At 38.8% G+C, this 15794-nt stretch overlaps 1 protein-coding gene across 13 annotated transcripts in view; it reads left to right on the top strand.

Annotated features, from left to right (window-relative positions):
* B3GALT1 (beta-1,3-galactosyltransferase 1) overlaps positions 1-15794 on the top strand; it is a 616865-nt gene that overhangs the window by 448274 nt on the left and 152797 nt on the right. For 9 of the 13 annotated variants that reach the window (XR_008711875.1, XR_008711876.1, XM_055572362.1 and 6 more), the window contains one exon: positions 14624-14686. The exons of the other annotated variants lie outside the window; for them this stretch is intronic. The gene's annotated coding sequence lies outside the window, so the exon portion shown is untranslated. The remainder of the gene's footprint in view (positions 1-14623; positions 14687-15794) is intronic. 13 annotated transcript variants of the gene reach the window in all.

Below are 15794 nucleotides of genomic sequence, written 5' to 3'. Positions count from 1 at the left end.
TAGAGCTTTGGCGCTCTACTGTTGCACTGCATTTGAACCTGTTAACACTTGTGATCATTTCTCATCCATTTCAAATTATGCCCACTAAAATGTGGCCTGTCAACTACCAACCTGAGTTATTATTTTTAAAGGAGTTGAGGCTTTTCAGAATTTGTGCAAAATAAAAATTGTGCATTCGTAATTAGGACCTGTGATTCTTTGAACTAAACTCCATAGCAGTGACTTGTAGGAATCGCTGTGATATAGTCATCTCTCTATAGGAAGTTCTCTTTTAGTGGCTCCCTGAGAATCCTTAGGCTACTTACTAACCCAACGTGCCATGAGCCAAAAGTCTTCCTTTTATCCCTCACCAACAACTCCGTGAAAAAGCAACCAGAGCAAAAGAGAAAATATTTCCGTTTTTAATGTCTAATTCATATCCATTCCTGTATCCATCAAATATTGTGTATTATATCTCTGCAGTATATTATCTTTTCTGAGAAATGTTTTACTCAGTGAAGCAATATTCTATTTTCAATTTCCAGGAAAGGGTGATTAAAATAATGTGCATATATGTTGAAGGGCAAACAAAGGTATTGTGCAATATAGATGAAATAGTCATCGGTTTGTTTTACATTCTATGCATTTTTAATGAGCAAATTCCCACTTACAGGAATTAAATGTTCCAGATACTGATTTTAGAAGTATAATATATAATATGAAAATAAAATTTGGTAACATTATGTGATGATGTGTAATTCAATATAGCGAGAACCCTGGAAGGTGAAAAATGATGCTATTCCCGACAAAATATTTCAGAAAATCAGATTAATTCCCTGAAGTACATTATAATAAAATTGCAACGATGTTACATGATTTATAGTGTTTTAAATCTGACCTTTAAAAGTGATTTTCATGTCAGAAACAGGGATCCTAGCCCCTTTTTACTCAATCATGTATATATTCTATGACATCTGAAAAATCTACAAAAGAAGCATTATAAAACAGATGTGTCACGAAGTTTGCTCTTGCTTCTCTCCTGTGGTTGTGAGATACTCATGTAACTTACAGAAGTGGATCTGGCTTAGATCCCAGACACTCATAGGTTTTGTCACAAAGTAAAATGCTATACTTGTTCCTATTCATTTTTAGAGAGCAAAGATGCACATGGTAGATTTGTACTAATTCTTTGAGAGAAGCGTTAGAAGATAAAGCTTTATTGCGGGCCCCCTACCATCTAAGTACAGTCCTAAGTGCTTTCACATGCCCCTTTATTGCAAACTCACAGGACCCAGTGAGGAAATGTCACTTTTATCTGTACTTTGCAACAGGGCAAAATGAAGCTCAGAAAGGCTTTAGTTGCTTGTGAGAGATTATACAGTATTGTAATGGAGAGAGCCAAGTTTCAAACTCAGCAATCAAAGGACCTGCTCTACCTTCTGGACCACTCTCCTTAAAATAAGATGCCCAGAAAGGATACAAATGGCCAGAGTGAGGGGACTCCCTTCTGTGAATCATTCTGAACTTGATTTCTGAAACCTTGACATGTCCCAAAGTGACCCAGGAGGAGCCTGGTCCTGGGTTATTTGTGTCTTATAATATTTTCTCTTAGAGTTGGTTTTGAAGGTTGAGATTATGTTAAAGTAAAAAGAGAACTATTTGAATGATGCAAAGAGAAGCTTTTGCTGTTAGAATAGGTAACATCTGTTTTCTGGCTACAATTCATTTTACAGTGACACAAAATGATGCTACAGAGACCACAATGCATTTTCATAAGAAAACAGAAACTCCTGGTCACTTTTTCTCTAAGTGACTTCTGTATGGGAAGCTGAACTCAATCTGGAGCAGTTAGAAATGGTTGCCAGAGCAGATCCTTTTAGAGGAAGAGATATTTAGAAATCAAGGACTAAAGATAAATACAATTGAAATTAGAGCAGAGCAAATGAAAACCCCAACTGAACCCAGAAGACACTTCCAGACCCCTCAAAAGCACCCACATTTTTTTCTCACCTGTTAAGAAAATCATAAATCATGGAAATATGAAGTTTATTCTACTGCCAGCTATGACAGCCTGTCAAAATATTCAAGATATAATGATATGGGTTTTATTTTTAACAATTTTTGGTCATAAAAATAATTCTTGCTTAATAATGATCTAATGATATGATAGTATATGAAGGATACAGTGAAAATGAGAAATTAGTACCTATCCCTAGAAGTAATCTTGCCTTCCTTAGCCCTTCTAAGCACATATAAACACACATATTTACTTATATAAATAGTATGTTCTATCTTATTCTTTAATCTACTTTTAAAAATAACAATATATTTTCATATTAAAAAGTTGGCCCCTAAAATTTTTTACTGGTTTATACTAAACCAGAATGGTTTTAGACAGATGCCATAGAGCTCTAAGTGGAATAATTTCAGAGAGATTGGGGACTAAATTAGTTGGTTTGTTTTTAACTAAACATCAGTGGCTTTAAGAAAAAGTGAAAAGGTAACAACACTGATGCATTAAGACGTCTTCTATCACATCACAGTTAGACCATCAAAAAGTTATTAAAGATCACAGTAAGCCATTAATAGTTTTCCAGATAACTAAGTTTGTTGATATACTTACCATTAAAAAAATGATTGAAAAAAACTTCCCCAAAGATGGAAGTGAAAAAGAGGAGTGAAAGCATTCCAGGTATAGAAAGGGTTTTTTTTTTTTTTTTTTTAATATTAATGTTGTCTCTACCAAAAATGTCTGCATGTTTGAGAGACAGGGAGACACAGACAGACAGAAACATAGAGAAGGGAGATGGAAAGATTGAGTCTGATGTAGGTGTGATAAATTAAATTTCTGGCCCTAATTCTTCACTCTCTCATAGTAATATTCTACATCAAAATCTTCTCCAGGCCCTCATCGTGGGAAGAGTGTACCTCCCATCCTTTGAGGCTTGGCTTGGCTATTGACTTGCTTTGGCTAATGGGATGTCAGTCTATATGATCTGAGGAAAACCTTGAAATGTGCGTGTAAGAACGTGTTTTCTCTCTTGAGCTTCTCCCATATCTGTGAGTACGGGTCTGGAATACATGGACCTGAACCTGTCCTGTAGCCGGAGGCACACTCAGCTATGCTCAGCCTCGATCAGCTGAACCTAGCCAACCTGTACTTGTTTATGTTGTAAGCCACTGAGTTTGGGAGGTTGATTGTTACACAGCATTGTTGTTGCAATTGCTAACTTATTGGTTATTATAATTGACCCAAAATAAGAACTTGTCTCAGCTTTAAGCCCTGAAGAACTCTTCTTTTGGACTCTGCTGAGCTATTTATCATGTTTGAAAAATTGAGAGAAAGGTGATATAGGCATGAGGCAGACTTTGCCAATATCAAAGCAAGATGTGGGGAGCCTTGGGAGAGGAATTTAGATGCTCTTTCTAATAAAAGCGTCTATGAGATCCATGTATACAAGATAATTGACATAGCTATATCTTTGTTTTCTTACAAAATAAAACTGTTCAGAAACAAAGCCAGAGTCCTGTTGAACTTCTCATGCCTTTAAATCCAGCAGCACAACTAGAATTATAGCCACATATAAAAGCCTTATAGTCCCCCATATCTCATAGGGCTCTGATTGCTTCAGAACACCTTCCTTGGCTATGAAGGAGCTTTCAGAAACTGAAGACCTGAAAGCCACACTAAGATTCCATCATTTAGAGTTATACTTTTCTAGTATGGTAGCTACTAACCACATCTGGCTGTTTACCTTTAAATTAAATGAAATCAAATTAAAAATTCAATTCCTTAATTATAGTAACCACATTTCCAATACCACATATGATATTAATGTGGCTATGTGGCTAATGGCTACCATACTGGACAGCTCAGATATACAGCACATTCTCATTGAAGACAATTTCTATTGGACAGCATTGACTTCACCCATTCATCAGTCATCTTCTATAGTCTAAAGGCTGAAGCCATTTGGTATCGGGTCCAAAATGTTGTAGGCCCTTGTTTCAAAAAGAAAAAGTCCAAAAGAAGGGGCAATTATAAATCATGGGATATACCATTTAACCTATTATATCTGTTGTTCAACCAAGCTTTTTCTTACAGATAAAAAAGATAGAAATTAAGATATTGTGCAAAGAAGGCAGATGAGACCTTAGTTACTATAATTGCCAATCAACTAAGGCTATGTGGGATTATGTACCTCCAGTAATAAAAATTGGCAAAGGCTATCTCAATTTTAATTCTGTTATTCTGAAGCTAATATATTTACTTTGGCATTCAATTAGGTCTTGACTTGCTAGATTTCATTTGCATAAGGGACTGAAGAGCTTCTTAAAGAAATACTGTCCATGAGGGTATTCCTTAACAGTGTAACACCAAAAGCAGAGGGACCAAAGCTGCTATTCTTCTTTTGTATAGCCTATCCTGTGCATTTGGTTCTTGGGCTTCCCTGGTGGTTCAGATGGTAAAGAATCCACCTGCAATGCGGGAGACCTGGGTTTGATCCCTGGGTTGGGAAGATCCCCTGGAGGAGGGCATGGCAGCCCATTTCAGTATTCTTGCCTGGAGAATCCCTATGAACAGAGGAGCCTGACAGGCTACAGTCCATGGGGTCGCAAAGAGTCAGACACGACTGAGTGACTGAGCACAGTGCACATCCTGTGCATTTGGTTCCTAAGAGTGATGGTGAAGTGGGAAAAAAGGAACAACAGCCCTTCCATTATCCAGAAGATAGCTGTACTCAGAAACAGGAGTTGGAAGCAAAAGAAATAAAACTGCATATATTCAGTGGTAAATACATAGCTTATTTTTAAATGCTCATGAGATATACACTCTTTCCCTGATGGCTCAGCAGTAAAGAATCCCCCTGCAATGCAGGAGACACAGGAGATGTGAGTTCAATGTTTGGGCCAGAAAGATTCCCTGGAGGATGAAATGGCAACCCACTCCAGTACTCTTGCCTGAGAAATCCCGTGAACAGAGGAGCCTGGCAGGCTACAGTCCATGGGGTCTCAAAGAGTCAAACATGACTGAACACATAGGCACACAGAGATACATACTGTGGGCTTCCAGAAATAATTTTGGAAGGTAGTGCACAAGATTGAGATTTCACACATGAGGTTTGCAGATTGCAGCTTTCTAAGATGGCCTCATTAATATCTCCTGCCTTCCTACTCCACTAGAAATGTGCTACTTCCTATCAAGAGGTGAATCTGGGTCCCCTCCCCTTGAGCTTGAATAGGCCGGTAGTATATGACATAGTGAAACTGTGTTACTTCCCAAGCTCAGTTGTAAAGATATCCTGCTCTTCTGCCTTGTTCTTCTCCCTTGTTTTCTCGGTTTGCTTGATCTCACAATCATCTTGCATCGTGCTGTGAAGAAGCCCAGGCAGCCTGTGGAGAGACGCATGTGAGAAGGGAATGAGTCCCCAAGCCTGCAGCCTCACCTGAGCTCCCAGCCAGCTTCCCAGTTAACAGCTACTACTTACTCACCCATGAGAGTTAGCCATCTTGAGGGCACATTCCTGCCCTGTGGTGTGTAGAACTGAGACAAAAACTGCCCCTCCTGCATCCTGGCCAAATTGTAGGTTCAGAAGCAAACTAAATGATTATTGTTATTTAGATCACTACATTTTCAGGTGGCTTATTATGTGGTAATAGATAACTGATACAGATATACTTTTGCTGCCATAAAACCTGAGTGGCTTACAACAACACAAATCTGTTATCTTACACTGTTCTGTAGGTTAGAAATTCAACATGAGTCTCATGGGCTAAAATCAGGATGGTGGCAGGATTGGGTTCCTTTCTGAAATCTCTAGGGGAGAATCCATTCTCTTGCTTTTTCCAGCTTCTAGAGGCTACCTGCATGCCTTGGTTCCTGTTCCCTTTCTCGACCTTGGAAACCAGAAATGGTGTGGAGTCCTTCTCTCATAACGTCACCTGACCCTTGCTTCTGCCTCTCTCTCTCCTAGTTTTAAAGACCCTTGTGATTACAATGGGCTCACCCAGATAATCCAAAATAATCTCCCTATTTTCAAGTTGAATCAGCTGATTAACAGCCTTAATTCCACTGCAACCTGAAATCTCCCTCATCCTCTAACCCAGCATTTCCCAGGTTCCAGAGTTTAGAGTGTGAGCATCTTTGGAAGGCTGTTACTCTGCTACCACAACAAGTATGGACATGAATCAATGAAATCTGAATTATAGTTTTAAGATAGTAGTTACTTTGGTTAAAATGACTTCTAGATATCAGCTGAGCACCCCATCTATTGAGACTTAAGTGCATTTGGTTCAAACATCATATTTAGTGAAGTCTTCACATTCTTCCCAGTCATGCCAGGAATGCTGGTGGAGAGAGGATGGCTTACATTGTTCTTAGTCGCCTTTATTTTTATACTCCCACATCTCCTAAATTTGTTAAGTTTGTGAATTTTCTCACCATCCCACACGCAGTGTCCTTGGTCTATACTGTATCTTAGATATAATATCCCTCCTTTCCTGGATTGACACAAAAGAGCAAATCAAATCAAACCAAATATGACAAACAATAAAGCACATAGAAAGATTTTAAAATATAGAAAGTTTTTTTTTTAATATAAAAGTGTGAGGAGATGGAAAGGGTGCCCATCACAAGAGAAATTTAAAGTGATACTTCAGATATTTTGGTCAAATGCGAGTTCTGCCAACTCAGGTCAGCCTCCCCCAACCCCGTGGCACAGCTCCCTCTTCTGGAGGAAAACAAAACAACACGGGGTCATCTTAATTGACTCATGCAGAACAGGGCAACTCCCTGCAGCCACTGACCCAAGCTAGGTTCAAGACTCGCATTATATACACAAAATTCATTGCTGTGCCCCACTCTCATGTCTCCTTCCCTCATCAATATCTTTGAGAAAGAGAGAGAGAAATAGGGATTTATATCCAAAGTAATAGAAACAATATCACCACTTCCCTCTAACCTCTTAGAAGGCAGCAAAGGTTACTGTCTGTTTTGCCTTAAAATGTATGTTCTCCTCCAGTCAGTTCAGTCAGTTCAGTTCAGTCGCTCTGTCATGTCTGACTCTTTGTGACCCCATGGACTGCAGCATGCCAGGCCTCCCTGTCCATCACCAATTCCCAGAGTTTACTCAAACTTGTGTCCATTGAGTTGGTGATCCCATCCAGCCATCTCATCCTCTGTCGTCCCCTTCTCCTCCTGCCTTCAATCTTTCAGGTTCTTCTCAAATCAGTCAGCTCTTTGCATCAGGTGGCCAAAGTATTGGAATTTCAGCTTCAACATCAGTCCTTCCAATGAATACTCAGGACTGATTTCCTTTAGGATGGACTGGTTGGATCTCCTTGCAGTCCAAGGGACCCTCAAGAGTCTTCTCCAACACCACAGTTCAAAAGCATCAATTCTTCTCCATTCAGTAATATGAACCTTAAGAAAATATTTATGTAACACTGATGTTTAGTAAATTCTGTGAATTCAGGGATCCAGGGACCTCAGGATAAATGTTTTTCTGGGTTTTTTCCTCCTGATCATCTCCTACCCTTCAGTGACCTGGAGACCAAAAAGCAGGAGCAAGTACAGCAAAGTATATGGTAATGTGTGTTTGAGAAACAAAAGGAGACATTCTTGCCAGAAGCTGGCTTCAGCCCAGAGCTGCATGGTGCCACCAGCAGGAAGGCTAACAAGCCCAGATGTAACCCAGAGTCGCAGGAGCTCTTCAGACTTTACAAGGAAAATTAAAAACTCATAGCCAGATAATACATTCTGAGCTCTGTGCCCTGTGGACTTCTGCTGAATTTTGGATACGGTGAGAAAGTGAGAGAAGGAAGGGTGACCAGGAAAAGAAACCAGCCTTTCATAGAGCCCACAGGTAGAGTAGGAACTGTTCTTCTAACTGGTGCCCGAGGGCTCAGAAAGTCCCTGGGGGTTGGCATATGTGAAAATTGTGTTAATATTTATTTAGGAAGATATATCCAGCTTTGATAGCCAATTTTAGTGAGGCAGAGTTATGAATAATTTGAAAATTTTAGATTGTAGCCTCCGATAGTATAAAAAGTGTGGTGAGCTGCACATGAGGTCGCAGCTGGGAACAGCTGGAGGAGTCCACCTGGGGCTTGGGGGTGAGCCTGGGCTGAGGAGGGGCCTGAAGTGACCTGAAATCCAAGCTCTGTCACCCACTAGGGTTCAGTTACCTCGTTTGTGAAGTGGGACAACTATATCAACTGCTTCTACTTCTGAGAATTAAATACATTTATATGTGAAGATCACTTATCATAATGCAGTATGTGACCCACAAAACATGCTCTGTAATGGCCTATGTAAGTCTATGTAAGTAAGTGTAGGTAAAATGTGTTTTCCACCCAGGAGGGGTGATCCTGCACGAAAAAAACGTTTTGCTTATTAGAATAAAGGGAACTAGGGCTTTCCAACTAGGGCTTATGTACCTCTAAAGAAAATAGTTTTGTCCCAGGTGTAAATGGTAGACTTAAAATTCAAGCAAAAGGACTTTACTTGCTCTCACTTCAAAAGAACTGTAAATACTAAACCAAAACACATTTTTTTTTAATTCCAGAATTAAGTGTAGGAATGAAACAGTAAAAATCACCTGAAGAATCTTTATGACTATATCTTGCTTATGACTTATATATTCAAGATTCCTAGAATAGACCCAGTGGGGTTTTAAGACAGAGAATTTTAAAATTGGAAGCGGCCAAAGAGAACATCTAATTTAAAACTTGTTTGCTGGCAGAGACGCCGTGGCTCTTCAGCAGTGAAACTCCTAGGTGTGCCCCAGAGCAGCCCACAGGGCGGCAAAGGCCCTGAGGGAGTTTGTCAGGACCTGGCCCTGCCTGCCTCTTAGAACTATGCAAAACTTTGTCTGTGGGTCCTTCTCAGCAGGTGGTAGACCAACCTCCTGGGCATTAATGTCCAGTATAAAATGCATGTACCTAATGCAATCCAGATATCACTTCATTGGAGTTCCAGCGGGTGCAGCTCTCTGTTGCCCATTAGTTTTGCAAAGTTGGGAATACTTTGCTGATGTTCAATGTTTATTTAACATGATTACCCTTTCCTCCTCTCTTCCCAGTATCCCTCACCCCATCAAATCCACCATCAGTCCCCACTGAATCTGTCTTTAATACACACAGCAAATTCATCCACTCCATACCCATCTCCTCAGGCATCAGCCACCCACGTCAGACACCATCATCTCTCAGCTGCACTAAGACAGTCGCCTCCCAGCCGCCTGATGTCTCCAGTCTTCTAACTGCAGATGAGATTGTAGGGGTCCTGCTGAGTGGAGCCCTCTGTGTTTCCCACAGCTTTTAGAATCATATCCAAAGGCCTCACACTGCCTACGAGACCCCATGTGATGTAGCCCTGTCTCCCTGAAACTCATCTCTTCCACATCTTCTACTTGGTCCTCTGCTTCAGCCAAGCTTGCCTTTATTCTCTTCCTTGAGCATCCCCGGTTTATTCCCACCTTTACAACCCTAGCACTGTATTGCTCCTGCTTGGAGTGCTGTTCCATCCAAGTGTCCCATAACTAATTACTTGTCAGTCACATCTCCATTTACATGTCATCTCCTCAGAGATGCCAACTATCCAGTCCAACAGAACCCTAATCACACTCTGTCACATCCCTATTTTATTTTCATGGTAGCATTTGATACCTTAATATTTTATTTGTTTGGATTATCATTTATACTCCTAGCACCTACTTCAGTATCTGGCAGTAGCAGATGTTCAGTAAACGTTGTAATGAGAAAATGAGTGAGTGAATGAATGAATGGCAGTACAGGTAGAAAAGGGTGATACAGGTAAGTATTCTTAGTTACTGAAGGATTTTGTTGATTTAAACAAAAAGGATTAAAATAAAATTGCTGTTTTTTTTCCTAAGCCTAATCCTGCTGACAGTTGGTAGCAGGTTTAGGCTTAGAAAGTGGTAAGAGATTTCCAAGTGGTAAGAATTTTCCTCACCACCAGTTTTAGAGAAGTAGCCTAAACATTACTAATAAAAATCATAATTTTTAACGTATTCAACATTCCCTCAGAAATGTGATGTAAAGCTTATTAGTTGCATCCATACAAACATTTTTGCAGTGTTCACTTTATGTTTTTTTGGCTTTCATCTCTTACTTCTTTTAAGCCTTTCATAAACATTCCTTTCTGAACATTTATGGCTTTCAATGGTGGGTCAATTTCCAACTTTTAATCAAAATTTTAGTAATGGGTCAGTGGGAGAACAGAAAGAGATCAAGGAAATAGAACCCCAAACCTGGATTCACCTCCTTTAGTTGATCTACTGTTTGTATTTTAAACCTCCAAATATGCTGCAGAATGAAATGATATCTAACAGATGGTTTCAAAGTACAAGCCAACACATGTGATTAAGAAGTGAGATGAAGAAACGAGAATAAAAATAATGTGGAATCCAGTGAGTCCACCTGCCTGCAAATAGCACCTCACATTGAGAATCGCACAACAACCAGCCCTATCATAGACCACAGCCAACCAACAGCCTTGGAAGCATGTTCCCTTAGAAACCTAAACTTTAGCTTGAATAACACTTCCTTAGTCTTACATTTTGTGTTTTCTTTCTGCTTTTTTGTAAAATAATTTTTTTAGATAAATAAAATTTTAAAAAGACTATTTTTAAGAGCAGTTTTAGGTTCACAGGAAAATGGAGAGGAACGTACAGAGATCTCCCACGTGTTCCCCACCCCCATACGTGCATAGTGTGTTCCATCATCAGCATCTGCCATCAGTGATACATTTGTTACCACTGATGAACCTAGACTGATAACCTCATAATCAAGTACGTAAACTATGCTTCGCTCCTGTTGTTGTACCTTCTATGGGTTTAAACAAGTGTGTTAATGCTTGTGACAGTATGAAACTATGACAGTATCATACAGACCTAGTTTCACTGCCCTAAAAACTCTCTGCTCTGCTACTAACTCCACTTCCGGCAACCACTGATTTTATTGTCTCCATCAGTTCAGTTCAGTTGCTCAGTCGTGTCCGACTCTTCGTGACCCCATGAATCGCAGCCAGGCCTCCCTGTCCATCACCAACTCCCGGAGTTCACTCAGACTCACGTCCATCGAGTCGGTGATGCCATCCAGCCATCTCATCCTCTGTCGTCCCCTTCTCCTCCTGCCTCCAATCCCTCCCAGCATCAGAGTCTTTTCCAATGAGTCAACTCTTCGCATGAGCTGGCCAAAGTATTGGAGTTTCAGCCTCACTATTAGTCCTTCCAATGAACACCCAGGACTGATCTCCTTCAGAATGGACTGGTTGGATCTCCTTGCAGTCCAAGGGACTCTCAAGAGTCTTCTCAAACACCACAGTTCAAAAGCATCAATTCTTCAGTGCTCAGCCTTCTTCACAGTCCAACTGTCACATCCATACATGACCACTGGAAAAACCATAGCCTTGACTAGACAGACCTCTGTTGGCAAAGTAACGTCTCTGCTTTTCAATATGCTATCTAGGTTGGTCATAACCCTCCTTCCAAGGAGTAAGCATCTTTTAATTTCCTGGCTGCAGTCACCATCTGCAGTGATTTTGGAGCCCAGAAAAATAAAATCTGACACTGTCTCCATAGTTTTGCCTTTTCTAGAATGTCATATAGTTTGAATTATACAGCATGCAGCCTTTTCAGGTTGGCTTCTTTCTCTTAATTAATATCCATGTAATGCTTTTCTGTGACTTTTCACTGCTTGATTGCTAATTTGTTTTTTAATGCTAAATAGTATTTCATTGTCTGGATGTACCATAGTTTATTGATCCATTCACCAACTGACGGATGTCTTGGTTGCTTCCAAGTTTGGGCAATTATGAATATATGTGCTATAAACATCTTTGTGCAAGTTTTTCACACACAAATTTTTCAACTACTTTTGGGTAAATAACAAGGAGTGTGATTGCTAAACCATATGGTAAGAACTTGTTTAGAAATTGCCAAGTTTTCTTCCAAGGTCTCTGTACCAAAGAGTCTTCCAAAGTCTCTGGAAATTTTACATTTCCATCAGCAGTTAATGACAGTTACCGTTGCTCCCCATCTTCACCAGGATTCGGTGATGTTGGTGTTCTGGATTTTGGCCATTCTAATACGTCTTAGTGAATCCTGACTGTTGTTTTAACTTACATTTCCCAGATGACATATGATGCAGAGCATCTTTTCATATATTTAGTTTCCATCCATATTTCTTCTTTGGTGAGGTGTCTGTTAAGGTCTTTGGCGTATTTTTCTAAAGTCAGGATGTTTATTCTTATTTTAGAGTGTTTTAGGATTTCTTTATGTATTTTGGATAATAGACCTTTATCTGATAGACTTTGTCAAATATTTTCTCACTGTCTGTGACTTGTCTTCTCAATCTCCTGGCAGTGTCTTTTTGCAGAAGAGACAGAGCAGAAGTTTTTAATTTTTATGAAGCCCAGCTTATCAATTATTTCTTTCATGGATCATACCTCTGGTGATATATCTAAAAAGTCATCAGTATACACAAGGTCATTTAGATTTTCACCTTAAAATATGTTAGGAGTTACCTTCTAGGAGTTTGATAATTTCATGTATTACATTGAGGTCTGTGATCCATTTTCAATTAACTTTTGTGAAGGGTATAATGTCTGTGTCTAGATTTGTGTTTTTGCATGTGGATGTCCAGTTGTTCAATCAACATTTGTTGAAAAAAACTAGCTGCAGTCCATGGGGTCGCTGAGGGTCGGACACAACTGACCGACTTCACTTTCACTTTTCACTTTCTTGCATTGGAGAAGGAAATGGCAACCCACTCCAGTGTCCTTGCCTGGAGAATCCCAGGGACAGGGGAGCCTGGTGGTCTGCTGACTATATGGGGTCGCACAAAGTCAGACACGACTGAAGTGACTTAGCAGTAGCAGCAGCAGCAGCATCATTGTATTTCCTTTGCTCCTTTGTCAAAGATCTGTATGGAGGTCTATTTCTGGGCTGTCTCTTCTGTTCCATGTATCTATTTGTCTATTCTTTTGCTAACACCACACTGTCTTAATTATTGCAGCTTTGTCTTAAGTCTTGAAATCAGGTAATATCAGCCTTCTGACTTGGTTCTTCCCTTGAATATTGTGTTAGCTATTCTGGGTCTTTTGCATCTCATATAAGTTAAGAATCAGTTTGTTAATACCTACAGAATAATTTTCTGCAATTTTGATTGGGATTGCAATTGAATTTATAGATAAATTTGGGGAGGGCTGATATTTTGATGATATTAAGTATGAACATGTATTACCTCTCCATGAATTTAGTTCTTTGACTTTGTTAATCAGAGTATTATTGTTTTCCTCACTTAGATCTTACATATATTTTGTTACAAATTCCTAAATATTTCATATTTGTAGTGCTAATGTAAACAGTACTGTTTTTTAAGGAATGTTTATTGAAACATGATATATTCACTCTTTTCAAATGTTAAGTTTGATTGATACTGATGTATCAAACTAATCACCACCAAAATCAAGACACAGAATATGTCCATCATGCCAGTAGGTTCCTTGTCCCTTTGTACTCAATCTTCTTCCACTTTCAGCCTCTGACAAACACGGATTTAATTTCTCTGTCTATTGTTTTACCTTTTCCAGAATATTATAGAAATTCAATCAGATTGTATTTAGCATTTTGTATCATCTGACCTCTTTCAAATTCCACTTGTTCACTGTTGATATATAGGAATGAAATTACTTTTTATGTAATTACATCCTATCCTACAAACTTGCTATAATCATTATTAGTTCTGGGAGATTTTTTGTCAGTTCTTTTAAAATTATCTGTATAGTTGATCATGTCATCTGACAACAAAGACATTTTTATTTATTCTATTCAAATATATATACCTTTTATTTCCTTTACTTATCTTATTGCATTAGCTACTACTACTACTACTACTACTAAGTCGCTTCAGTCGTGTACGACTCTGTGCAACCCCATAGACGGCAGCCCACCAGGCTTCCCCGTCCCTGGGATTCTCCAGGCAAGAACACTGGAGTGGGTTGCCATTTCCTTCTCCAATGTATGAAAGTGAAAAGTGAAAGGGAAGTCGCTCAGTCGTGTCCGACTCTTAGTGACCCCGTGGACTGCAGCCCACCAGGCTCCTCCATCCATGGGATTTTCCAGGCAAGAGTACTGGAGTGGGGTGCCATTGCCTTCTCCCTAGAACTTCTAATACAGTGTTGAAGAGGAGAGGTAAAAGGGGGCACCCTGTCTTGTACCTGATCTTAGTGAGAAAACTTCAAGTTTCTCACCATTAAATATAATGTTTAGATGTAAGATTTTTGTGGGTATTGTTTATAAGTTAAGGAAATTCCCCTCTAATCCTTGTTTCCTGAGAGTTTTAATCATGAATGGAACATGCATTTTATCAAATGGTTTTTTCTATATCTGTTGATATAATGATGTGATTTTTCTATTTTAGGCTGTTGATAATTATATTAACTGATTTTCAAATGTTGAAGCACGTGGTCGTTGTGTATAACTTTTAACCTGAATGTGGCTGCGTACAAGCTCACTAGCTACATCAAAATAAATCTCTAACAAATTAGATTACTCTGTGCTTACTTGGAAAAACTTGGACTTGCGTCAAGCTCCCTTCCCTTTTGTTGTTCTTCCAGATCCTGTTGTGGTTTCTATTGCAGATGGGTTTCTTTGAGCCATGAAGATTACATGGTTGAAGGGTAAGGTTGTCTCCATTTCAAACTCTAGAAGAAAGTATTACTTCCTGATGGGAATGACCCATCTCTAGTAACAAAGACTTAAGAAAGTAGTAGATTCAGAGTTAAATTTGTTTAAATAACAAATTGATAATTTTCTGTAAAAAAAAAAAAATACCACATCAAAGGGTGAAATTAGTGACCATTTAGAATAAAGAATGCCCATGTGAAAATATTAGATAAAAGTTAGTCATTGGAGAAGGAAGCTCCATGATTTTTGCACATATGCACATGGCAATTGTTATCCTTTCTGAGCAGAATAGAAAAACAAGTATATGCATTCCCAAATTTTAGTTAAAAGACTTATTATTAACAACATCCAGAATTTACTTACAAATTCTTATACTCATCCCCAAAATCTAGGACCAAATTAATGCACAGCTTATTAGCTTATTATAAGCAAACTGGAAACTGTAACTCTAGAACATGTACAAATTCCAAAAATAAGATATAAATAAGATATTATGAAAGTTTTCTTGGAAAGAGGGCTAATTGAACTGGGAAGTTAAAAGTGAATTCCAATTCATTTTATAATTAATTATTATGACATAAAAATTGTATAGTGTGTGGAAAATACATCAGAAAACACAATTTCATCATCCCAACAAACCTGTTGTCTGTGTTATACATCTTTCAAGCATGTTTTCACATGTATACATATATAGATTTTCACTGTCAAAGCATCCCTACTCAGAGGAAGTCTGAAATTATACCAGGCTCCATAACTTTGCTTTAACTTGAATTTACCCATTTTCTATGTTTTTTGGTTGAAGGGTAAGATGGTCTCCATTTCAAACTCTAGAAAAAAGTATCACTTCCTGTTGGGAGTGACCTCATCTGTGTGTGTGTGTGTGTGTGTGTGTGTGACCCACATCCTGTGTGTGTGTATATGTTGGTTTGGGGATTTTTTTTTAAAATAGAAGTATGGTTGATTTACGGTGTTGTGTTAATTTATGCTGTATAGCAAAGCAATTCAAATACATATATATATATATATATGTATGTATGTATGTATGTATGTATACACACACACACTTTTAAATTCTTTTCCATGATGGTTTATCACAGGATA

Source organism: Bubalus kerabau, chromosome 3, assembly GCF_029407905.1.
Source record: "Bubalus kerabau isolate K-KA32 ecotype Philippines breed swamp buffalo chromosome 3, PCC_UOA_SB_1v2, whole genome shotgun sequence".
NCBI classification, from domain to species: domain Eukaryota; kingdom Metazoa; phylum Chordata; class Mammalia; order Artiodactyla; family Bovidae; genus Bubalus; species Bubalus kerabau.
This window is presented reverse-complemented; position numbering and strand designations above follow the sequence as displayed.